Source organism: Somniosus microcephalus, unplaced genomic scaffold (assembly GCF_052327205.1).
Source record: "Somniosus microcephalus isolate GS21.2 unplaced genomic scaffold, FLI_Smic_1.0 unresolved_chr4, whole genome shotgun sequence".
Taxonomy (NCBI): Eukaryota; Metazoa; Chordata; class Chondrichthyes; order Squaliformes; family Somniosidae; genus Somniosus; species Somniosus microcephalus.
The window spans coordinates 14,702,979-14,729,418 of record NW_028225182.1 but is presented as its reverse complement, the minus strand read 5'-3'; the positions used below and the strand labels follow the sequence as shown (position 1 = coordinate 14,729,418).

The 26,440-nt window shown below is 43.8% G+C and overlaps 1 non-coding gene across 1 annotated transcript; it reads right to left on the bottom strand.

The window, feature by feature from the left end:
- Positions 1-21,420: 21,420 nt before the first annotated feature.
- Positions 21,421-21,493, bottom strand: trnav-uac (transfer RNA valine (anticodon UAC)). The gene has a single exon. It is a non-coding gene; the product is annotated as a tRNA-Val (tRNA).
- Between the last annotated feature and the right edge of the window lie 4,947 nt (positions 21,494-26,440).

The following is a 26,440-nucleotide window of genomic DNA, read 5'->3' as shown; positions in this document are numbered from 1 at the left end:
CATTTCTGAACTTGAGCGATTCGGAGACTCCAGTGTTTAAAAGTGAACATAAGATGAAATGGGTCTCACTGTGGATCGGTTTTCTCTCACTCGAAGTTATCTATTCAGTGAAGTGAAATAAAGAACAATTAAAGAACAGGGGAGAGGCCGTTGTGGCCCTTTTGACAGGAGGATAAATTCGCCTCTGGTTGCTCGCCAAACCTCGAACGTGACAACCGCTACACTGCGGACATCCCGGCTCTGTTGCAGCAGCAGAGGGGACCTGACTCAGTGAACTCCCTCTCTGCTGATCAGCAATGTGTTGCCTCACTTTAAACAACTTCTGTCCCACACTGAATGCTCTCAGTCCTTCTTCTCCGCTGCCCTTTACAAAAAATGTCACTGATTCCCCCCGCACACCCCTAACGTGTTCTCTTCCACACCCACACAGTGGGGCCGCTCAGCCTCCCCCTGCCTGATCACGATCAGCCATGTCACCCAGTTTGTAATACTAAACCCAGAACAAGCGCCCCACAAAGAGAGTCTGTAACCTCAGTCTGTAACAGAAAGTACTGGGTTTATTAACGGTGATGGAAGCAATTATAACTCGTCTCACAGACTAGAATTACTTTTATACAGTGAACTGTAGCCAAATCTTTTGTCACGCTGAATTCCTTGATTAAGAATCATAACTGGGTGAGTTCCAGTCGACCACCAGGGACCAGCTATGATTCTTGTATATATATATCTATATATATAAAGCGGTACTTCTGTCATTCTGTCTGTCTATCTGTCTATCTGTCTATCTGTCTGTCATTTCCTGTGCATTTTATGGGTATGCACTCGAAAGTTACAGGGTGTACCTACGCGCGCGTTACCTCCAAAGAAAGCTTACGCTTCAGAGACGGTTTTAAGCATATTTACTTTTCGGTCGGACGAAAATTGTTCGCGACTTATGCAAAAACCCTTCAAAATTAAACTCATTATCTGCTAGCATTGATTGACTGACATGAAGGTTCCACCAATCCTGTTCCGTCATGATTGACCAATCCTACAGTACGGTCCCCTGATGGTTGGCCAATCGGTGTGTGTGTGGGCGGGACTATTCATTTTCATCTCGGGGAGCTGCCAGCCATTGTTTGACTACCAGCTTCCAGCTCAAATGACTTCACCTTCCAGCTAAAACGACTTTCAAAGTTAGTTTATCTTTTAAAAATAACATAAGATTTACCAAAAACGTTTTATAAGTACTTTCACTTTCATTTTTCAACCTTTTAAAAGGTAGACATACAGGGACACAGACAGGGCCCTAAGCCTCCCACTCGATTTAAAATGTTGCCCAGCACCAGATTCACAAAGGGACACAGACAGGGCCCCAAAGCCTGGCACTCGATTTAAACCGCCTGCCCCAAAACAGCCCCGGCAACGCTGGGCTTCCCAGCTAGTATATATATTTATCAACCTGAATATGATTGGGAGCTGTCTAGACCTCGTGTCGCAACGGTCGTGCGCCTGATCCCGAGGCTGCGTGTTCAAATGAGGTCGGGGTCATGGTTGCTTTGCAGCTCATATGAGTCTGGATAATTAATATATTAATGGTTATCTCACAACAATGAGAACTTGAATTAGATGTATTTTATTAGATTGGTTTCTGGGATGTAGGTCTCGCTGGCAAGGCCAGCATTTATTGCCCATCCCTGAGGTGCTGGTCAGCCACTGTAGTCGCCTTTCACCACTTACAGAACTACATCATAGAATCAGAGAATGGATACAGCATAGAAAGAGGCCATTCGGCCCGTCCAGCCCGTGCCGGCTCTCTGCAAGAGACCTTCAGCTAGTCCCACTCCCCCGCCCTTTCCCCGTAGGCCTGCACACTTTATTCCTTCAGTTACTTATCCAATATTTACATGTATCGGTATTATTTATTCATTTATTTGGGTGAAGCTGTCTCATTCAAAAATATGTTCTGGCTATTTATTTCTGTCTTACTTTTAAATTACACGCAAATGACTTTATGCAGAACACCGATACACACAAATACATTGATCAATAACACACAGATACATTCACATTTATTCATCACCAGCGCAATGATACACCCAAAATCCATTTAGAAGTATCACAGTTTCAAACACAGATATTTATATATTAATATCCTGAAGTATGTTATAAAAATAAAGAAAATAAATGTACAACTGACTCCAGTATTTTTACATGTATGTGTAACCTTTAGGTCGATGACCTTTCACCATTAATTCTCTATATACATATATAGAACTGGAAGATGCCAGCGCGCCGTGTGAGATTACATTTGATTTGTGGCTATTGTACAGCCGGTATGATGGAAATAGAAGAGGTTCGAGCACTTTAATGAGGTTTCCAATGAAGATAGATGCACCCCAATAAATGGAAAAATATTTCAGATCTAATGTAAGTAGATCTATAAGCCGCAGAGTCATGAAATGCTTTACATGTAAACACACGAAATTAATTTGTATCCAATACAGAGTGACTCATTCTAATTACGATTATTGCGTCACTTTACTTCAGTGTTCCCTGGCAGTCTCATGATTAGAATTCGGTCACTCTTACTGTCCGGGTTCAATTCCCGGTCAGGAAAGTCATTTTTATAACAGTTTTTTATTAAATTAAACTAATTTTGTTTCAACTCTAACACGCATCTAACCTGGAAAATTGTCTTAATTATTATTAATTAACCAATAATCTTAATTTACAGAATGACATAAATGCTAAAGATATTTCACTAACATATACTGTGCTTTCGAAGTGATGAACTGTTATGCATATCTTATTTTACACCATGGCCCGGATTTTACGGTGCTTCCTACAGCGAATGCACAGCATAGGCTATTGTACGCCTTCAGAACGACTACACAAGTGCCAGGTATCCGCACGCCCAGAATTTGCGATCTGTCAAGTTTCGCTTTGACAGATTCACCGCATCCGCTACAACATCACTTTTGCTGTCACAGAGTTGGGCTAACTACTGTCCAGCGAATGCCCAGGCAACCCTTACACCTGATAATAGCAGGTAATCGGCTTTCTTTTACCATCGTAAGGGTTAAAATCAATATTAAAATATATTTTTAAGTGATATAAACATACACTTACATTTAAAATTCGTTTAGGTAAATTTTGTTACGTTTTAAAATGTTACATTTATATTTCAAAACATTCAATTTGAATTTTAAATCATAGATTCATAGAATCATAGATGATACGGCACAGAAGGAGGCCATGCAGCCCATGGAGCCTGCACTGGCACTTTGAAAGAGCTCTTCAAATAGTCCCGCTCCCCTGCTTTTCCCCATAGTCCTGCAAATTTCTCCTTTACAATTATTTATTCAATTCACTTTGGAAAGTTACTATTGTGTCTGCTCCACCGCCCTTTCAGGCAGCGCATTCCCGATCACAACAACTGGCTGCGGTAAAAAAAAACTCATCTCCCCTCTGGTACTTTTGCCGGTTAGGTTCAATTAGTCTCCTCCAGTTACCGACCCTCCTGCCACTGGAAACAGATTCTCCTTATTTACTCTTATCAAAACATCTTGTAAATTTAAAAACCTCGATTAAATTTCCTCTTAACCTTCTGCAGGAAACAATTCCAGCTTCTCAGTCTCTGAACATAACTGAAGTCAACTCATCCCTGGGACCACTCGCTCTTTGTGCTTGTCTCCCTTTCTTTGCCTCTATCTGTCTCTCTCTTTGTCTCTGCCTCTCTCTTTGTCCCTGTCTCTCTCTCTGTCTGTCTGTCCCTGCTGTCTCTTTCTCACTCTGTTCACAGGTCCATTCCAGTTCTGATCAAACACTGTAGTTTTCAGTTCCTCATTGGTATAGTGGTGAGTATCCCCACCTGTCACGCAGGTGACCGGGGTTCAATTCCCTGACGGCGAGGATTTTTTTTTTTTTCAACCCCAATTTTAAACTTCTTCCCAGCTCCTTGAAATGCTCCTTTGAAAAGTTCAAGTGAAATAATTTTAAAAGATTTACTGGCATATGAAGAACTGTATAAAAACTTCCTGCACCTGTTCCTCGTTGGAATCGTGCTCGCCCTCTATTTCCGTCTCACTGTTCTGTGGGACAGAGAGGAGTCACAACGGCACAGAATGAGACCATTGAATGCTTAACTAAATTCATTTATTTTGAACATGTGACCATTTACTCTTACTTCCGTGGTGTGAAATGTTATTTATTTGGAGATTTCTATTATGCTTATGGGATTCCGTACATAAAGCATCATAGGAATCCCCCTGTTAGATTGGTTGGCCTGGCCAACGTGAATCCAGGGATGCTGCCGAACCGTGAGTGCCAATGGTATCCGTGGGCCTTTATGCAGGCGTACGCCAGCAGGCCCAAGACCGCAAGTTTGCGAAACTCCGGAGACACCAGTTAATTGGGATTTGTTTCTCGGTTCGGAGGCATAAGCCGGAGCCAAACCTCCGATCGCAATTTCAAGGCCCATCGTATTTTAGGAGGCTGGTTTAAATTGTTCATTACTTACGACATCAGGAATCTGGGGCAAATAATGTTCAATATAAACGGACCGGTTATTGCGCAGAATAAAAAGGTTCCACTCGAACATATCCACCCGGGCTCGATTTGGGAACTGTTCATGTTGGAGGCGAACATGATAGTCGCTCTACTATGGAAAACGGAGCGTTAGTGTCCACGGAAAAGCGAATCAGCAGCGAACATAAAATCTCATGGTGCTCATTTTCACATTCAATGCAGTCAGCCATTAAATAAAGTGAAATAATTTTACAGTGAAAAGATTTGGAAGTGTTACTCGTATCTGTGCCTTTAATTAAAGTTTGTGGCGTCTGACTCCCGCTCATGTCTCTGAATAAGAAAGGAGGGGCTTGACGTTGACCAGACTGCACTGTGCCTGATGTTTGTGAGCTCATCCTTTATATTGAGCGGTTTCTCATCCTTTGATTTGCGTCAGCATCAGCTCAGCGTGTAACTTCGCCGCCTTAACTTAATTGTAAGCTCGAACCCTCTCTCACCGCGGGCGTTGTATGGTGATTTTATAGTCATATTCAATCCCCTTCTTCTACACCGAAACAAATTGTAGCCGTGATTTTAAACCTATGCTGCGTGATTCATAGCGATCACCTTTCAATGATTCAGAAAACCAGTCCTTTCACCTCCGCAACACGATGTCGATTCCTGGTCAGGAAAGTGACTTTTATAACACAGTTTTTAAATCACAACCTGATGAAATTGACTACTTTCAGCTGATTTGAAAAAATTAGAATTGTATAAATTACCATTACTTACCCCATAACTTTCATTTGCAGAACGAAAGAATTAATAGCTTTGCACCATTTAAAATTATTCTGTGTGTCTATTCTTCCGACCAAAGTGAATAACCTCACATTTCCCTACATTATATTCCATCTGCCACCATCTTGCCCGCCCACTCACTTAATCTGTCGATATCCCATTGTAGGCTCTTTGTGCCCTTCTCACAGCTTACTTTCCCACCTAGCTTTGTATCATCAGAAAACTTGGATACATTACCCTCTGTCCCTTCATCTAAGTCAGTAATATAGACTGTAAATAGCTGAAGGATGCGCACTTGATCCTTGCGGCATCCCACTAGTTATGGCCTGCCAATCTGAAAATGACCCGATAATTCCTACTCTCTATTTTCTGTCCATTAACCAAACCTCTATTCTTGCTAATACATTACCTCCAGTCCCATGAGCCCTTATCTTGTGTAATAAGCTTTTTCGTGTTTGCTTATCGAATGCCTTTTGGAAATCCAAATATGCTGCCTCCACTGGTTCCCCTTGTAGTTCCAATGAATGCCTGAAGCAGAACATCCCGTTGTGCGAATGGAGCCTGTTTGTCGGACAAGGCTACATGTAAGGAAGGAGTGTGGTAAGGAGATAAGGGAAGTGATACTCTGGCAACAAGGTCGGGTAATAATAATAGAAAGTGCTGGAAACACTCAACAGGTCAGGCAGCAGCTGTGGAGAGATAAGCAGATTTAACGTTTCCGCTCGAAAACCTTCCATCAGAAGGTGGGCAGTTGTGTTAGGTTACACTATTAAACTTGCACATTGTCACGTAGTAGAGGCAAGGAAAAGATATCAAAAGTTTGGAACAGATACTTTCGAATTCGTTAAAGGTTTGATTAACTTGTATATCGATCTCGGAACTATAACGTGTTGGAGTTCCTCGGCTAAAATTCACAAAGATTTGTTTAAGAGCTGTTGTTAATTATACTTCTAATTATTGCATGATTAATAAATCTGACATTTGCGGCTGCGAACCCTTTTACTGCACTGCGCGTTCTCCAGCTGAGCTCGGAGCTTCGTCCCCTTCAATCCATCGCTCACACGGACTGTTCCATTCAGCATTTCTGTTCTCTGGGCCTTGGTGAAATTTCATAGATTGAAAGCGACGCATCTCAACCCCAAGCTCGTCACCGACTTGCTAACCGCTGCACAGCGACCACACTCTGCTCCCGTGAGATGGAGGCCCAGGAGCTGTTTCAAGCTCGAGTGCAGTTACAAGCTAGAACTAATTCAAAGAAAGTCCACATCATTGAGGCGCCTGAGTCTTTGCATCGAACTCCTTCACAAAGAGTTGAGATTAATGTGGGGGTGATTTGGGCACATTTTTCCCCACCTTACAACACTTCAAAGGGACTTCAATGGGTTTAAAGCCCTTTGGGACGTCCTGAGTTCGTGAAAAGCTCTGTATCAAAGCCAGTGTTTTTTTTCTCCAGAAGTTCGAACAGCAAGTTCATAACTCGCGGGCAAAATAAGGGCTCGTCCGGGATCTCTCGCAAGTTTCAACCAATAACCCCGAAGCGAGAATCATACCAACGAGCCAACTGATAAATTTGACTGGAGATAAGAGGTAAGCATTGTAAAAGCATTTTGTTTGTGTGGCTGTTCTTGATGAGCAGAGCATTTAAGACCGAGACAGTGACTTTGCCTTTTCGAACTGTCTACTGAAGCGCCGCCCGGGCCCACTGCTACAGTTAATGAGCTGTAGTTGAATATTGGATGGGATAAAAATTGATAAAGAGGAGGTACTAGAAAGCTGGCTGTACCAGGACCAGTTGAAATGGATCCGAGGATGCTGAGGGGAGTAAAGGTGGGAATTACGGAGGCACTGACCATAATCTTCCAATACTCATTGGATATGGGGTGGTGCCAGACGTCTGGAGAATTGCAAATGTTACACCATTGTTGAAAAAAGTGCATAAGTTTCAACCCAGCAACTACACGCCAGTCAGTTTAACGTCGGTAGTGAGGAAGCTTTTAGAAAGGATAACCCTGCAAAAATGACCAGTCACGTGGACAAGTGCGGATTAATTAAGGAAAGTCTGCTCGGATTTGTTAAACGCAACTCGTCTTTTCCCAACTTGATTGAATTTTTTGATGAGGTGAAAGAGAGGGTTGATGAGGGAAATTCATTTGATGTGGTGGACATGGACTTCCAAAAGGCATTTGATAAAGTGCCACATAACAGGCTTGCCGGCAAAGCTGAAGCCCATGTAATAAAAGGGACAGTGGCAGCATGGATGTCAAATTGGCTAAGTGACATAAACAGAGAGTAGTGCTGAACTGTTGTTTCTCTGACTGGAGGAAGGTACACAGTGTTGTTCCCCAGGGGTCGGTACTAGGAGCCTGCTCCGTCATTCAATGAGATCATGGCTGATTATCCAAATTCAGTACCCTGTCCCTGCCTTCTCCCCATATCCCTTGATCCCTTTAGCCTTAAGAAATTTTTCTAACTCAGTGAAGTGAAATAAAGAGCAATTAAAGAACAAGGTAGAAGCCGCTGTGGCCCATTTGACAGGAGAATAAATTCGCCTCTAGTTGTTCGCCACAGCAAATTTAAAACATATATGTTTCCACCCGGGCTCGAACCTGATAACCGCTACAATGTGGAAACCACCGGCTCTGTAGCAGCAGCAGAGTGGTACTGAGTCAGTTAACGCGCTCTGTGCGGATCGGCAATGTGTTGCCTCACTTTAAACACCTTCTGTCCCACACTGAATGCTCTCAGTCCTTCTCCCAAGCTTCCCTTTACATAAAATGTCACTAATTCCCCCACACACCCCTAACATGAATCCTTCCACATCCTGACAGTGGGGCCGCTGAAGCTCCCACTGTCTCCCCGCGATCAGCGATCTCACCCAGTTTGCAAAATTAAACGCGGAACAAATGTCACGCAAAGAGCGTCTGTAACCGAAATCTGTAACAGAAAGTGATGGATTTATTAGCCAAGATTAAAGCAATTATTACTCGTCTCACAGACTTGAATTATCTTTCTGCAATGCACTGTTCCCAAATCTTATGTCAAGCTGAATTCCTTGATTGTGAATCGAAAGCAGGTGAGTGTCATTCGACCACCACGGACCAGGTATGATACTTCTGTATATATGAACCTGAATACACAAAAAAAGTTGTCGAGACCTCGTGGCGCAACGGTAGCGCGTCTGACTCCAGATCATAAAGTCATAGAGTCATAGAGTTTTACAGGACAGAAAGAGGCCCTTCGGCCCATCCTGTCTGCGCCGTCCATCAATCCCTGTCCAGTCTAATCCCATTTTCCAGCATTTGGTCCATAGCCTTGTATGCAATGGCATTTCAAGTGCTCATCCAAATGCTTCTTGAATGTTGTGAGGGTTCCTGCCTCTACCATCCTTTCAGGCAGTGAGTTCCAGATTCCAACCACCCTCTGGGTGAAAAGTTCCTCCTCAAATACCCTCTAAATATCCTGCCCCTTACCCTGAATCTATGCCCACTTGTTATTGACCCCCCTACTAAGGGGAAAAGTTCCACTTTATCTACCCTATCTACGCCCCTCATCATTTTGTACGCCTCAATCAGGTCCCCCCTCAGCCTTCTTTGCTCCAAGGAAAACAACCCCAGCCTGTTTAGCCTTTCTTCATAGCTGAGGTACTCCATCCCAGGTAACATCCTGGTGAATCTTCTCTGCACCCTCTCCAAAGCAATCACATCCTTCCTATAGTGAGGCGACCAGAACTGCACACAATACTCCAGCTGTGGCCTCACCAGCGGTTTGTACAGCTCCATCATAACCTCCCTGCTCTTATATTCTATGCCTCGGTTAATGAAGGTAAGTATCCCATATGTCTTTTTAACCACCTTGTCTACCTGTTCCGCTGCCTTCAGGGATCTATGTACATGTACACCAAGGTCCCTCTGACCCTCTGTACTATCTAGGGTCCTACCACTCATTGTGTATTCCCTTGCCTTATTTGTCCGTCCAAAATGCATCACCTCGCACTTTTCAGGGTTAAATTCCATTTGCCACTTTTCCGCCCATCTGACCAACCTGTTTATATCGTCCTGTAGCCTAAGGCTTTCCTCCTCGCAATTTACCACCCCAGCAATTTTCGTGTCATCTGCGAACTTACTGATCATACCTTTTACATTCTCATCCAAATCATTTATGTAGATCAGAAACAGCAAGGGACCCAGCACCGATCCCTGAGGTACCCCACTGGACACAGGCTTCCAGTCACAAAAGCAACCTTCGACCATCACTCTCTGCCTCCTGCCACTCAGCCAGTTTAGGATCCAATGCGCCAAGGCACCCTGGATCCCATGGGCTCTTAACTTCTTGACCAGTCTCCTATGCGGGACTTTGTTAAAAGCTTTACTGAAGTCCATGTAAACCACATCCACAGCATTTCCCTCATCCACACAACTAGTCACCCCCTCGAAAAATTCAATCAGATTGGTCAGACATGATTTACCCTTGACAAAGCCATGCTGACTATCCCCGGTTAATCCTTGCCTCTCCAAGTGGTGACTAATTTTGTCCCTCAGAATTTTTTCCAATAATTTCCCTACCACAGATGTTAGGCTCACTGGCCTGTAATTCCCTGGTTTATCCCTGCTACCCTTCTTGAATAATGGTACTATGTTAGCTGTTCTCCAGTCCTCTGGTACATCCCCTGTGGCCAGAGAGGTTCTGAAAATTTGTGTCAGAGCCCCTGCAATCTCCTCCTTTGCCTCACACATCAGCCTGGGATACATCTCGTCCAGGCCTGGGGATTTATCCACATTTTGGCCAGTTAAAACCGCTAGTACCCCCTCCCTCTCGATGCTAATATGTTCAAGTATGTCACAGTCCCCTTGCCCGATTTCTATGTCTACATCGTCTTTCTCCATAGTGAACACAGATGCAAAAAAATCATTTAAAACCCCACCTGCATCATCTGGCTCTACACACAGATTGCCACTTTTGTACCTAATCGGCACTACCCTTTCCCTGGTTATCCTCTTGCCCTTAATATTCTTATAAAACATCTTAAGATTTTCCTTTATTTTGCTCGCCAGTGTTATTTCATGGCCACTCCTCGCTCTCCTAATTTCTCTTTTAAGTATGCCCCTGCACTTTTTATACTCCTCTCGGGCTTCCTCCGTCTTTAGTCTTTTGTAATTGCCAAAATCCCCCTTTTTTTCCTAATGCATTTTTGTATATCCCTTGTCATCCAAGGTTCCCTTTGCTTGTTGGTCCCACCCTTGACCTTTACAGGAACATGTTGGCGTTGCACTCTCTCTATTTCCCTTCTGAAAGTCTCCCACTGTTTTGATGTGGATTTTCCTATAAGTAGCTGCTTCCAGTCCACTTTGGCCAGATCCTGCCTTATCATATTAAAATCGGCCTTCCCCCAATTTAGAACCCTTATTTCCGGGCCGTCTTTGTCTTTTTCCATGACCACCTTAAATCTCACCGAATTATGGTCACTGTCGCCAAAATGCTCTCCTACTGACACTTCCACCACTTGCCCGGCTACATTCCCTAGAATTAGGTCCAGTACCGCCCCCTCTCTTGTAGGACTTTCTACATGTTGGCTCAAAAAGCTCTCCTGGATGCACTTAAAGAATTCTGCACCCTTTAAGCCTTTCACACTCTGACTATCCCAATTAATATTGGGGAAGTTGAAATCCCCCACTATTATTACTCTATTATTTTCGCACTTCTCTGAGATTTGCCTACAAAGCTGTTCCTCTGTCTCCCGCTGACTTTTTGGGGGCCTATAGTACACTCCCAGCAAAGTGCTTGCCCCCTTTTTGTTTTTAAGTTCGACCCATATGGCCTCATTAGAGGAACCCGCTGATATATCATCCCTCCTTACAGCAGTAATTGACTCCTTAATTAATATTGGAACACCCCCTCCCCTTTTACACCCCCCTCTGTCTCGCCTGAAGATTCTATACCCCGGAATATTGAGCTGCCAGTGCTGACCCTCTATCAACCATGTCTCCGTGATAGCAATAATATCGTACTCCCATGTGTTCAACAACAACTTCAGTTCATCCACCTTATTTGCAAGACTCCTTGCATTAAAATAAATGCCTTCCAGCCCTGCCATATTCCCTTTTGCCTTCACATATTTGCTCTGCCTTCCCAGCTGACTTGTTTTTTCCTGCGTATTTGGCTGTAAATCACCCCCTACTATAGCTCCACTCTGTATCCCATCCCCCTGCCAAGTTAGTTTAAACCCCCCCAGCAGTGCTAGCAAACCTCCCCGCAAGGATATTGGTTCCCCTCTGGTTCAGATGTAAACCGTCCGACTTGGACAAGTCCCACCTTTCCCAGAAGCAGACCCAGTGATCCAGGAAACTAAAGCCCTCCCTCCTGCACCATCCCTTTAGCCATGCATTCATCTGTTCTATCTATCTATCTATTCCTACACTCACTAGCACGTGGCACCGGGAGTAATCCAGAGATTACAACCTTTGAGGTCCTGCTCCTTAATCTTCCACCTAGCTCCCTAAATTCTTGCTGCAGGACCTCATCCCTCTTTTTACTTATGTTGTTGGTACCAATGTGGACCACCAACTCTGGCTGTTCACCCTCCCCCTCCAGAATGCCCTGCAGCCGCTCAGTGACATCCTTGACCCTGGCACCAGGGAGGCAACAAACCATTCTGGATTCACATCTACGGCCATAGAAACGCCTATCTGTTCCCCTTACTATAGAATCCCCTACCACTATTGTTCTCCCACTCTTTTTCCTCGCTTCCTGGGCAGCAGGAGCACCCCCAGTGCCAGGAAGTTGGCTGCTGCTGCCTTCCCCTGGTGAGTCATCCCCCTCAATAGTATCCAAATTGATATACCTGGTATCAGAAGGCTGCGTGTTCAAATCACGTCGGGGTCACTGTTCCTTTCCAGCTCCTATCAGTCTGGACAATTAATATCTTAATTGTTAACTCACAACAATGAGAAATTGTATCAGATGTATGTTTTATATTGGTTAGATGTAGGTCTCGCTGGCAAGGCCAGCATTTATTGCCAATGCCTGAGGTGACGGTGTGTCACTGTAGTCGCCTTTCACCACTTACAGATCTACACCATAGAAGCAGAGAATGGATACAGCACAGAAGGAGGCCATTCGGCCCGTCCAGCCCGTGCCGGCTCTCTGCAAGAGCCTTTCAGCTAGTCCCACTCCGCCACCCTCTCCCCGTAGCCCTGCACATTTTATTTCCTTCAGGCACTTATCCAAGATTTACATGCATCTGCGTTATTTATTCAATTATTTGGTTGAATCTGTCTCATTCAAAAAGCATGTTCTGGCTATTTATGTCTGTCTTACCTTTAAATGCCACGCAAATACATTTATACAGAACACCAATACACACACATCCATTGAGAAATAACACACAGATACAATCACATTTTTCATCACCAGCCCACTGATATTCACAAAATCCATTTAGAAGAATCTCACTTTCAAACACAGATATTTATATATTGATAACGTGATGGATATGATAAAAGTCAAGAATATAAATGTACAACTGACACACAAAGGGAGACTGGATAGGCACTTGATGGAAATAAACTTGCAGAGCTACGGGGATAGAGCGGGGGGAATGGGACTGACTGGATTGCTCCACAGAGAGCCGGCACGGACTGGAAGGACCGAATGGCCTCCTTCTGTGCTGTTATGACTCTATGACTCAATGACATGCAGAGGATCGCATTCAGGACACAAACACTCGCTTGATATAGAAACATGCCACCAATGTACACACAGTCACAGCTCATGTTGTCACCCGAAGCTTGTTCCATTTCTGTGAAAAGTTATTTTGTAGAAATTCAATCATTTATTTAGCTCTGAGCATGTGATGAGCCTTTATCCCTAGCTCATTGTATTTTAGGAGCCTTGGTGTAAAATGTTGAGTGTTTATGACACGCACCCAGCCCCAGAATCGACACTGTGAAAGTAGGAAACTGCTCGAAATACACAACAGGGCGGGCAACTTGTGAAAAACAATTAAACTTTTGGCGTGTAGACTTTTCACAGAAATGGAACCAGCTTCGTGTGACAATATGAGCTGTGAGTGGGTGTACATGGGTGGCACGTTTCTATATCAAGCGAGTGTTTGTGTTCTGAGTGTGATCCTTTGCATGTCATTGAGTCATAGAATCATAACGGCACAGAAGGAGGCCCTTCGTCCCTTCCAGTCCGTGCCCGCTCTCTGTAGAGCAATCCAGTCAGTCTCATTCCCCCCGCTCTATCCCCGTAGCTCTGCAAGTTTATTTCCCTCAAGTGCTTATCCAGTCTCCCTTTGTGTGTCAGTTGTACATTTAATTTCTTGAATTTTATCATATGCATCAGGTTATCAACATATAAATATCTGTGTTTGAACGAGAGATTCTTCTAAATGGATTTTGTGTGTATCAGTGGGCTGGTGATGAATAAATGTGATTGTATCTGTGTGTTATTTCTCAATGTATTTGTGTGTATCTGTGTTCTACATAAATGTATTTGCGTGGCATTTAAAAGGAATACAGACATAAAGAGCCAGAACATGCTTTTTGAATGAGGCAGATTCACCCAAATAAATAAATCAATAACACAGATGAATGTAAATCTTGGATAAGTGCCTGAAGGGAATAAAATGTGCAGGGCTACGGGGAAAGGGCGGGGGAGTGGGGCTAGCTGAAGGGCTGTTGCAGAGAGCCGGCATGGGCTGGACGGGCCGAATGGCCTCCTTCTGTGCTGTATCCATACTCTGATTCTATGGTGCAGATCTGTAAGTGGTGAAAGGCGACTACAGTGTTTCACCACCACCCCAGGGATGGGCAATAAATGCTGGCCTTGCCAGCGAGACCTACATCCCAGGAACAATATAAAAAATATATCTAATACAAGTACTCATTGTTGTGAGTTAACAAATAAGATATTAATTGTCCAGACTGATATGAGTTGTAAAGAAACAATGACCCCGACGTGATTTGAACACGCAGCCTGCTGATTTCAATTCAGACACGCTACCGTTGCGCCACGAGGTCTAGACAGCTTTGACTGTGTATTCAAGTTCATATACACAGAAGTATCATACCTGGTTCCTGGTGGTCGAATGACACTCACCCGCTTTCGATTCTCAATCAAGGAATTTATGTTGACAAAAGATTTGGGAACAGTAAATTGCAGAAAGATAATTCAAGTCTGTGAGACGAGTAATAATTGCTTTAATCTTGGTTAATAAATCCATTACTTTCTGTTACAGATTTCGGTTACAGACGCTCTTTGCGTGACATTTGTTCCGCGTTTAATTTTACAAACTGGGTGAGATCGCTGATCGCGGTGAGACAGTGGGAGCTTCAGCTGGCTCCACTGTCAGGATGTGGAAGGATTCACGTTAGGGGTGTGTGGGGGAATCAGTGACATTTTTTATAAAGGGCAGCGGGGGAGAAGGACTGAGAGCATTCAGTGTGGGACAGAAGCTGTTTAAATTGAGGCAACACATTGCCAATCAGCACAGAGGGAGTTAACTGACTCAGTAGCCCTCTGCTGCTGCTACAGAGCCGGCGATTTCCACATTGTAGCGGTTATCAGGCTCAAGCCCGGCTGGAAACATATATTTTTTAAATTTGCTGTGACGAGCAACCAGAGGCGTATTTATTCTCCTGTCAAAAGAGCCACAGCGGCTTCTACCTTGTTCTTTAATTGCTCTTTATTTCACTTCACTGAGTTAGATATATTTCTTAAGGCTAAATGGATCAAGGGGTATGGGGAGAAAGCAGGGACAGGGTACTGAATTTGGATGATCAGCCATTTTAATATTGATTTTAAACCTTACGATGGTAAAAGAAAGTCTACACGCCAAAAGAACCACGCAGAGCTAGAGACAGTACTAGGCATGGTTAACTACTTAGCCAAGTTTGCCCCGAGTCTCTCCGAAATCAACGCACCCATGCGTCAGTTGCTCAAACAATCCAATGAGTTCCTGTGGGGCAAACAACATGACACAGCATTTCAGAAAATGAAAGACCGAATCACCAGAGAACCAGGACCAGTTCTTGCCTACTTCGACCCCAACAAAGAGCTCAGACTACAAGTGGACGCGTCAAAGCATGGACTAGGCACTGTATTACTGCAAGAAGGAAAGCCCATTGGCTACGCTTCCAGATCTCTCACAGACAGTGAAATCAACTATGGTCAAATCGAGAACGAGTTATATGCAATTCTGTTTGGATGGAAGCATTTCCACCAGTACGTCTATGGCCGACAAGTCATTGTGGAATCCGACCACAAGCCCCTCGAGTCAATCATGAGGAAACCACTAGCCACAGCCCCACCAAGGCTACAGAGAATGATCCTTCAGCTACTGAAGTATGACTTCACAATCATTCACCGTCCAGGCAAAGACATTCCTGTCGCAGACACGCTCTCCAGAAAGTCTCTTAGCTACCAGTACAGCAGCTTCAGTGAATGCATGGATGTGCAGCTGCACATGGTGTACAACAGCTTACCTGTGAGTGACTCAAAACTGAAGGAGATCCGAGCAGAAACAGAGAAAGATGCACAACTCACACTGCTGAGCAAAGTCATACATGAAGGATGGCCTGAGGAAAGGAGGAAACGCCCTCAGAGCATATCTGAATTCTGGAACCACAGAGACAAACTGTCACAAATCAACAGAATCGTCTTCAAAGGGGAGAAAATCATCATTCCTACCAGTATCAGAGAAGAGATGTTGACAGAAATTCATGCTGGACATATGGGCATGGCAAAATGCAAACAAAGAGCACGTGACATTATGTTTTGGCCCGGAATGTGCAAACATATAGAGGACATTGTCGGAAAATGTTCCATTTGTCTCGATCGCCACCCATCAAATGTCAAAGAGCCCATTATACCTCACCGTATCCCAGACAGGCCCTTGCAGGTCGCGGCAATTGATCTGTTCACATGGAACAACGAGGACTACATAGTGACTGTTGATTACAACAGCAGATTTTTTGAACTGGACAAGCTTCAGAGCACCACATCTGCAGCTGTGATCCACAAGCTAAAGGCAGCCTTTGCCAGGCATGGCATGGTAGAGACTTTAGTTTCAGACAATGGCCGCCAATATAAATCAAAAGAGTTCGAGTCGTTTGCCAAGGCATGGGATTTCACACATGTCACATCAAGGCCACATTACCCTCAAAGTAATGGCCTTGCTGAAAAAACTGTCCAGATTGCAAAAACACTCATGGACAAAGCCAAAGCGGGCAAAAGAGACCCCTACGTCAGTCTCCTTGAGTACCGCAACACTCCGGTTGACAACCTCAAGTCACCAGCACATCAGTTGATGAGCCGCAGACCTCGCTCAATCCTTCCACGAACCAGCCAGCAGCTGCAGCCAGAGGTCGCCAGCTGCAAGCAAGTGCATGCAAAACGTGTACAGAGACAGCAACACCAAAATAAATATTATGACAGGTCAGCTAGACTACTGCCGCCACTGCAAAATGGAGAATCCATCAGAATCCAGGAGCATGACTACTGGAAGCCAGCAGTCGTCATCCAGCCAGCTGACACTGAGGGATCGTATCACGTCTGCACCCCAGAAGGACAGGTGTACCGCCGCAATCGCAGGCACCTCCAGAACACCAAGGAACAACACCGTCATTCCGACGAGAGGATCAGTTCAACAGAGTGTGATGAACAGAGAAATACACAAAACATATCATACTTACCTGAACCTAAACCTGAACCTGAATTGTTGACCGATTCAGAGGCATGCTCAGTTCCATACCACACAAGGTCGGGACGAAAGGTCAAGCCTAGAGTTATCCTTTACTTGTGAACTGTCAAAGGGTGTAGGCGGATCGCTGCCTTAAAGAAACTGTACATCGTTATTGAAACGTTGAGATGTTTTCACTGCTAGTTAAATGCTGAGTTTACTTATATGTTGATGCTACTGAGAACATTATGTAGAAGAAAAGTTTAAAAGTAAAGCATAACATTTTTCTTTTAAAAGAAAGGGGATGTAACATTTGCATAATGAATTTCCATTGGCCCGCAGGCATATGTAAGGAATACCTAGTATATTCACATGTGATCACATGCTGAGTTGTCATTGGCCTGCAGGCATCTGTAAGGACTGCTATTGTTTTGAAGACCCAGGCTAGGGGTCCTAACTCCACCTTGTCCCCAGTGTACTGCTGTGAGTAAGATCAGAACAAATGCTTCATAAAAGAGTTTAAACTGCAATACTCCATTGTCCTGCAAGTTATTATTTTGAACAAAGTGTGCAAAACAAGACAGGTCTGATTCTCGCTGGTTGAAACTTGCGAGATATTGGCCCCGAAATTCGGGTCGGGGGCTTCCCGTGGGTGTAAGCCCCCGACCTGCACTTAGCTAGCGTGCCGGCAGTTGAGCTGCAGGGCCCCGTGGAATTCTGATCCGGGGCCTGGTCCAGCTGCCGGTGCGCAGTGCTTACGTATCGCAGGGGCACAGTTAGTGCGATGCGTCCCCTGGGATCACGTGAGCCATGGGCAGCCAATCGGAGGAGGGAAAGCCCATTCATAAATCTGACAGAAAGACCTGTCAAGACTTATAAACACTACGGCCCCAAAATAGCATTAAACCTTGAAATAATTTTTTTTTAAATCACACTTTTTAAAATAAACTGTAAATTACATTAAATAACTATTTTAAACAATAACTTAAATTTTTGAAAAAAATAATTTTATATTCTAACGGGGCTAAAAATAAACTTACCTTGCTTTAAAGTATTTAAAAATAATAAAGCTGTGGAAAAAATGTTTTAATTTTAATTAATTGACCACTTACCTTGTAAAAAAAAGGCCGTACACCTGCTTTTGACATTTCTAAATCCTGCAGGCTTACGATCCCGGGAAAACCTGCAAAAAAAACCTAAGTTCAAAGTGCACGCGCAGCCTCTCCCGCGCACGCGTTCGACCTCTGAACCTCTTCGTTCAGGGGAACGGAAGTGCCGGAGACACGAATTTCTGGGCCAATATTCTGGGTTCAAATCCCCGACATGCCCTTCTTTTGTCCGCGGATTTTGCACTTGCAGTTGAAACTGTTGAAAAGAATGACTTGCATTGATACAGCGCTTTTCATGAACTCAGGACATCCCAAAGCACTTTATAAACATTGAAGTACCTTTGAAGTGTTGCAATGTGGGGAAAGGTGAGCCGAAATGCCCCCCACATGAATCTGAACTCTTTGGGAAGGAGTTCGGTGCAAAGACTCAGGCTCCCCAATGTCTTGGACTTTCTTTGAATGAGTTCTGCTTCTAACTGCACTCGAGCTTGAAACAGCTCCTGGGCATCCATCTCACGGGAGGAGAGTGTGGTCGCTGTGCAGCGGTTAGCGAGTCGGTGACCAGCTTGGGGTCAGACACGTCGCTTTCAATCTGTGACACTTCACCAAGGGCCAGAGAATTGAAACGCTGAATGGAACTGTCCCTGTGAGCGATGGATTGAAGTGGACGATGCTCCAAGCACAGCTGGAGAACGCGCAGTGCAGTAAAAGGGTTCGCAACATTAAATGTCAGAGTTATTAATCATGCAATAATTAGACATATAATTAACAACAGCATTTAGACAAATCCTTGCGAATTTTAACCGGAGAACTCAAAGACGTTATGGTTCCGAATTCGATATACAAGTTAATCCAACATTGACCGGATTCTAAAATATCTGTTCCAAACGCCACTTTTACATCCTTTCCTCACCTCTTCTACCTGATCATTTGCACGTTTAATTGTGTTACCTATCACAACTGCCCAACATCTGATGGAAGGTCATCGACCGGAAATGTTAACTCTTTTTCTCTCTCTGCAGACGCTGCCTGACCTGCTGAGTTCTTCCATCATTTTCTCTTTATATTACCGGAACTTGTAACCAGAGTACCAATTCCCTTTTCTCCAAACCACACTCCTTCCTTCCATGTAGCCTTGTCCAATCAACAGAGGGGATCGGACCAGGGAACTCCATCTGTGCTGATTGGCTCACCTTAAATAGCGTCACTCAATATAAAGGAGGAGCTCACAAACATCAGGCACAGTGCAGTCTGGTCAAAGTCAAGCCCCTCCTTTCTTATTCAGAGACATGAATGAGAGTCAGACGCCACAAACTTTAATTAAAGACACAAATACGAGTAACGCTTACTTCCAAATCGTTTCACTGATAAATTATTTCACTTGATGGAAACGCTGACTGCTTTGAATCTGAAAATGAACACCGTGGGATAGTTTGTTCACTACTGATTATATTAGCTGTGAGTAGCAATGCAAAGGTTTCCGTAGTGTAGTGGCTATCACATTCGCTTTACATGCGAAAAGTCCCGCGTGCCAGCCAAGGCGGGCGGGAACATTACAATAGCCAATATTTTATTCTGTGCAGTGACTAGTCCTGTTGATTTTTATCGAAAGTCGGCCCATTTTTCTGCTTTCATAAGCAATGCAATTTTAAACGAGGTTCCCAAGATACAATGTGTAAAATTAGATGTGGTTAACAGTTCATTACTTACAAAGGGCAAAATGCTTTATTGAAATGTTTTTCGCCTTTCTTTCATTCTGTAAATTATGGTAATCGGTTATTTAATGGTGATTGCAAAAGATTCAACTGCAAGCTGAATAGTGGCCGGCGACACGAGCGCTAGTTTGGGATTTGAACCGAGGATTTCTCGGAAACTTAAACAACCACCGAAGCGAAAATCGGACCCCGAAAACGCCGGTTCAAACCTAGCCAGATGAGAAGCTGACCATTGTAAAACCATTTTGTTTGTGTGGCTATTCTTGATGAGCAGAGCACTGGAGACCGAGACAGTGCCTTTACCTTTTCGACCTGTCTTCTGAAGCGCCGCCCGGGCCCACTCCTACAGTTAATGAGCTGTTAGGATGTTAATGTATCCGGGCTGCAGGAGGCCACCCCAGGCGCAGCAGAGGAGTCTCTGCATTAGTTCTCCGTGGAAACAGTATTTTCCCCTTCTCTCTTCCTCTTCTCTATAACCCTGTGCAGTTTCCTCAATCAAAACAGGGAGGGGACATTTTTAGAGACGCGCTTTTTTATTACTTATTGAATGGACAGCCAGCCGGACCGATTGAAACTGCAATTTCAATCCTGTCGCCGACCTTGTGTTTTCCTATTAATCTGTGTTGTTCTGCTTTCCATATTCTCAATGAGAATGCTCCCAGCCTCAATTTTTAAGTAAAATAAGGCCCACCTCTTCAAATAGCGACACGCGAGTGGGAGATTCCCTAAATCAGCGCCAACTTTTCCCAAATTCTTCTTACAGTATCGCAAGCCAAACTGTGTCCTTTATGGGAAATATCATTGAGAATTACTTCATAATTCGCCTGACAATGCGTGTTTTATTTATACTGAACCAAACATGAAATTATTCCAGTTTTCATATTTACTAAACTTGAATGGAGAAAATACCTTAAATTGCCTCTACCCACTTTCGAACCGTTGAGTTTTCGTAAAGCGATCACCAGTACACACCGGAAACCCTCCAACACTTGGGTGCATTACATTGTAGCGCCTGCAATAGGAACAGGAGGAGGCCATTCAGCCCCTCGATCCTGTTGCGCCATTCAATTAGATCAGGGTTGATCTGTATCTCCATTTCACCTACCCGCTTTGTTTCCGTAACCCGTAATAACCTTACCCAACAAAAATCTATCACCAGTAGCGGCAATCTTCAGCCTGACTCCAGCTGCACTCCCGGATCCAGACAGAAAAGGCTTCTTACTGAAGGCCACCCTGCAGATCAATGAATTACATTTCTGAACTTCAGGGGTTCGGAGATTCCAGGGTTTAAAAGGGAACAAAAGATGAAATGGGCCTCACTGTGGATCAGTTTTCTCTCACTCAGACGTATCTGATTGGTGAAGTTAAATAAAGAACAAGGGAGAAGCCGCTGTAGCCCTATTGACAGGAGAATAAACTAGCCATACATCTCTCACGTTTCCCAATTCTAACAGAAGTGCAATCGAATTGAAACGTTCACTCTGTTTCTTTATCCACACATACTGCCAGACCTCTTAAGAATTTCCACCATTTTCCGTTTCTATTTGAGATTCCCAGCATTTGCAATAATTTTCTTTTGTCACTTAAAATAAACCCGCAGGTTGTTCATCCACAGCAGCATTAAACACAATGTTCCCGTCCAGGATCGAACTGGGGACCTTTCACGTGTAAAGCGAACGTGATAACCACTACACTTCGGGAACCCCTGGGTGCACATCTTCAACAGAGGGGAACTGACCAGTAAAGCCCCTCTGTGCTGATTGGTTCAGCTGAAACAGCATCAGTCAATATAAAGGATGAGCTCACAAATATCAGGCGCAGTGCAGTCTGGTCAACGTCAGCCCTCCTTTCTCATTCAACAGAGGAAGAAGAGACATGAGCGGGAGTCAGACATCACAAACTTTTATTAAAGCTACAAATACGAGTAACACATACTTCCAAATCGTTTCACTGAAAACTTCTTTCATTGATGAAAAAGCTGATGCATTGAATCTGAAAATGCGCACCGGGCGATATTTTGTTCACTACTGATTCTATTCTCGCTGGGTTATCCCGCAGCAGCTGCCGTAGTGTATCGGTTATCCATTTCGCTTCGCGCGCGAAATGTCTGCGGTTCGAGCCCGGTCAGATATACGATATTCGCCAAGATTTCGTTATATGCAGTAACCGATCCTGTTAGCTTTAACAAAAGTTGCGTCAAATTTCTGCTTTCAAAAGCAATTAACAATTTAATCGTGATTCTTAAAATACAATGTGTAAAATGAGATATGGTTAACAGTTGATTACTTACAAAGGGCAAAATGCGTTATTGAAGTGTGTTTCGCCTTTGTTGCATTCTGTAAATTATGGTAATCGGTTATTTAATGGTGATTGCAAAAGATTCAACTGCAAGTTAAATCGTGGCCGGCGACACGAGCGCTCCTTTCTGATTTGAACCGTGGGCTTCTCGGAAATTTAAACAAAAACCGAAGCGAAAATCGGATGCCGAGAACGCCGGTTCAAACCTAGCCAGGAGAAGAGCTAACCATTGTAAAACCATTTTGTGTGTGTGGCTATTCTTGATGACCAGAGCACTGGAGACCGAGACAGTGAGATTGCCTTTTCGACACGTCTTCTGAAGCGCCGCCCGGTCCCACTCCTACAGTTAATGAGCTGTTAGGATGTTAATGTATCCGGGCTGCAGGAGGCCGCTCCAGGCGCAGCAGAGGAGTCCCGGCATTAGTTCTCCGTGGAGCAGTATTTTTCGTTTCTCACTTCCTCTTCTCTATATCCCTGTGCAGTTTCCTGAATCATAACAGGGTGGGGACATTTTTAGTGAGGCGCATTCTTTGTTTCTTATTGAAAAGACACACAGACAGACCGATTGAAACTACACTTTGAATCCTGTCGCTGATCTTGTGTTTTCCTATTAATCTGTGTTGTTCTGCTTTCCAAATTCTCAATGAGAAAGTCCCCAGCCTCAATTTTTAAATAAAATAAGGCCCAGCTCATCAAATAGCGACACGCGAGTGGGAGATTCCCTAAATCAGCGCAAGCTTTCCCCAAATCCTGCTTACAGTACCGAAACCAAAACGGTGTCCAAAATGGGAAATATCATTGAGAATTACTTCACTCACTGTAAGGCTGCCATTTGAATGGCATAATTCGCCTGTCAATGCGTATTTTATTTATCCTGAACGAAGCATGCAAATTATTCCAGTTTTCATATTCACTAAACTTGAATGGGTAAAGGGCATTAAATTGCCTCTACCCACTTTCGAACCGTTGAGTTTTCGTGCGTTAGCGGAATGCGATAACCATTACACACCGGAAACCCTCCAGCACTCGGGTGCATTGCATTGCAGTGACTCCATAGGAACAGGAGGATGCCATTCAGCCCCTCGAGCCTGTTGCACCATTCAATTAGATCCGAGCTGATCTGTATCTTCACTCCATCTATCCGCTTTTGTTCCGTAACCTTGAATACCCTTACCCAACAAAAATCTATCGCCAGTATCGGCAATCATCAGCCTGAAGCCATCTCCTCTCCCGGATCCAGACAGAAACGATTTCTTACTGACTGCCACCCTGCAGATTAATGGATTACATCTCTGAACTTCAGCGATTCGGAGATTCCAGTGTTTAAAAGTGAACAAAAGATGAAATGGCTCTCAGTGTGGATCAGTTTTCTCTCACTCGAAGTTATCTATTCAGTGAAGTGAAATAAAGGGCAATTAAAGAACAAGGGAGAAGCCGCTGTGCCCCTTTTGGCAGGAGGATAAATTCACCTCTGGTTGTTCGCCAAACATCGAACGTGACAACCGCTTCTCTGCGGACACCCCCGGCTCTATAGTAGCAGCAGAGGGGACCTGACTGAGTGACCTCCCTCTGTGCTGATCGGCAATGTGTTGCCTCACTTTAAACAACTACTGCCCCACACTGAAAACTCTCAGTCCCTCTTCTCCGCTGCCCTTTACAAAAAATGTCACTGATTCCCCCCGCACACACCTAACGTGTTCTCTTCCACACCCACACATTGGGGCCGCTGAGCCTCCCCCTGCCTCAACGCGATCAGCGATGTCACCCAGTTTGTAAAATTAAACCTGGAACAAGTGCCCCAGAAAGAGAGTCTGTAACCTAACTATGTAAAAGAATGTACTGGGCTTATTAACGGTGATTCAAGCAATTATTACTCATCTCACAGACTAGAATTACTTTTATACAGTGCTTTATACAATCTTTTGTCACGCTGAATTCCTTGATTAAGAATCGTAACCGGATGAGTTCCAGTCGACCACCAGGGACCAGCTATGATTCCTGTATATATATATAGATGTCAACCTGAATTTGATTAGGGAGCTGTCTAGACCTCATGTCGCAACGGTAGTGCACCTGACTGCAGATCCGGAAGCTGCGTATTCAAATTATGTCGGGGTCACGGTTCCTTTGCAGCTCATATGTGTTTGGGTAATTAACATATTAATTGTTATCTCACAACAATGAGAACTTGTATTAGATGTGTTTTTTATATTGGTTCAAGTGATGTAGGTCTCGCTGGCAAGGCCATCATTTATTGCCCATCCCTGAGGTGGTGGTGAGCCACTGTAGTCGCCTTTCACCACTGACAGATCTGCATCATAGAATCAGAGAATGGATACAGCATAGAAAGAGGCCATTCGGCCCGTCCAGCCCGTGCCGGCTCTCTGCAAGAGCCCTTCAGCCAGCCCCACTTCCCCACCATCTCCCCATAGCCCTGCACATTTTATTCCTTCAGTTGCTTATCCAATATTTACATGTATCGGTATTATTTATTCATTGATTTGGGTGAATCTGTCTCATTCAAAAATATGTTCTAGCTATTTATTGCTGTCTTACTTTTAAATTACACGCAAATGACCTTATTCGGAACACCGATACACACAAATACATTGATCAATAACACACAGATACATTCACATTTATTCATCACCAGCGCAATGATACACCCAAAATCCATTTAGAAGAATCACAGTTTCAAACACAGGTATTTATATATTAACATCCTGAAGTATGGTAGGAAAGTAAAGAAAATAAATATACAACTGACTCAAGTATTTTTACATGTATGTGTAACCTTTAGGTCGATGACCTTCGTCATTAATTCTCTATATACATATATAGAACTGGAAGATGCCAGTGCACCGTGTGAGACTGTGGCTGTTGTACAGCCGGTCTGAGGGAAGTAGAAGAGGCTGGAGCACTTTAATAAGGTTTCGAATGAAGATGGATGCACCCCAATAAATGACAAACTTTTTCAGATACATTGTAAATAGATCTGTAAGCCGCAGTGTCATGAAATGCTTTTACATGTAAACATGCAAAATTAATTTGTATCTAATACAGATTGAGTCATTCTAATTACAGTTATTGCGTCACTTTACTTCAGTGTTCCCTTATAGTCTCATGATCAGAATTCGGCACTCTTACTGCCCGGGTTCAATGCCCGCTCAGGGAAATCATTTTTATAACAGTTTATTATTAAATTAAACTAATTTTGCTTCAACTCTAACACGCAGCTAACCTGGAAAATTGTTTTAATTATTATTAATTAAACGATAATCTTAGTTCATAGAATGACATAAATGCTAATGATACTTCACTAACATATATTCAGCTTTCTATGTGATGAACTGTTATGCAGATCTCATTTTACACCATGGCCCGGATTTTACGGTGCTCCGACAGCGAATGCACAGCATAGGCTATTGTATGCCTTCAGAACGGCTACACAAGTGCCAGGTATCCGCACGGCCAGAAATTGCGGTCTGTCAAGTTTCGCTTGGACACATCCACCGCATCCGCTGCAACATCACTTTTACTGTCACAGAATTGGGCTAACTACTGCCAAGCGAATGCCCACGAAACCCTTACACCTGGTAATATCAGGCGAAAGGCCTTCTTTTACCATTGTAAGGGTTAAAATCAATGTTAAAATATACTTTAAAAGTGATATAAACATACACTTACATTTAAAATTCATTTAGGTAAAGTTTGTTAAGTTTAAAATGTTACATTTATATTTCAAAACATTCAATTTGAATTTTAAATCATAGATTGATATGGCACAGAAGGAGGCCATGCAGCCCATTGAGTCTGCACTGGCACTTTGAAAGAGCTCTTCAAATAGTCCCACTCCCCTGCTTTTCCTCATAGTCCTGCAAATTTCTCCTTCACAATTATTTATTCAATTCTCTTTTGAAAGTTACTATTGTGTCTGCTCCACCGCCCTTTCAGGCAGTGCATTCCCGATCACAACAACTGGCTGTGGTAAAAAAAAACTCCTCATCTCCCCTCTGGTACTTTTGCCGGTTAGGTTCAATCGGTGTCCTCCAGTTACCGACCCTCCTGCCACTGGAAACAGATTCTCCTTATTTACTCTTATCAAAACATCTTGTAAATTTAAAAACCTCTATTAAGTTTCCTCTTAACCTTCTGCAGATAACAATTCCAGCTTCTCAGTCTCCCAAAATAACTGAAACAGCGATTTACTTGTACTTCTTGCAATTTAATATACTGTATTCGCTGCTCACGATACGGTCTCCTCTACATTGGGGAGACCAAATGCAGATTGGGCGACTGCTTTGCAGAACACCTCCGCTCAGTCCGTACGGGTGACCCTGAGCTTCTGGTCG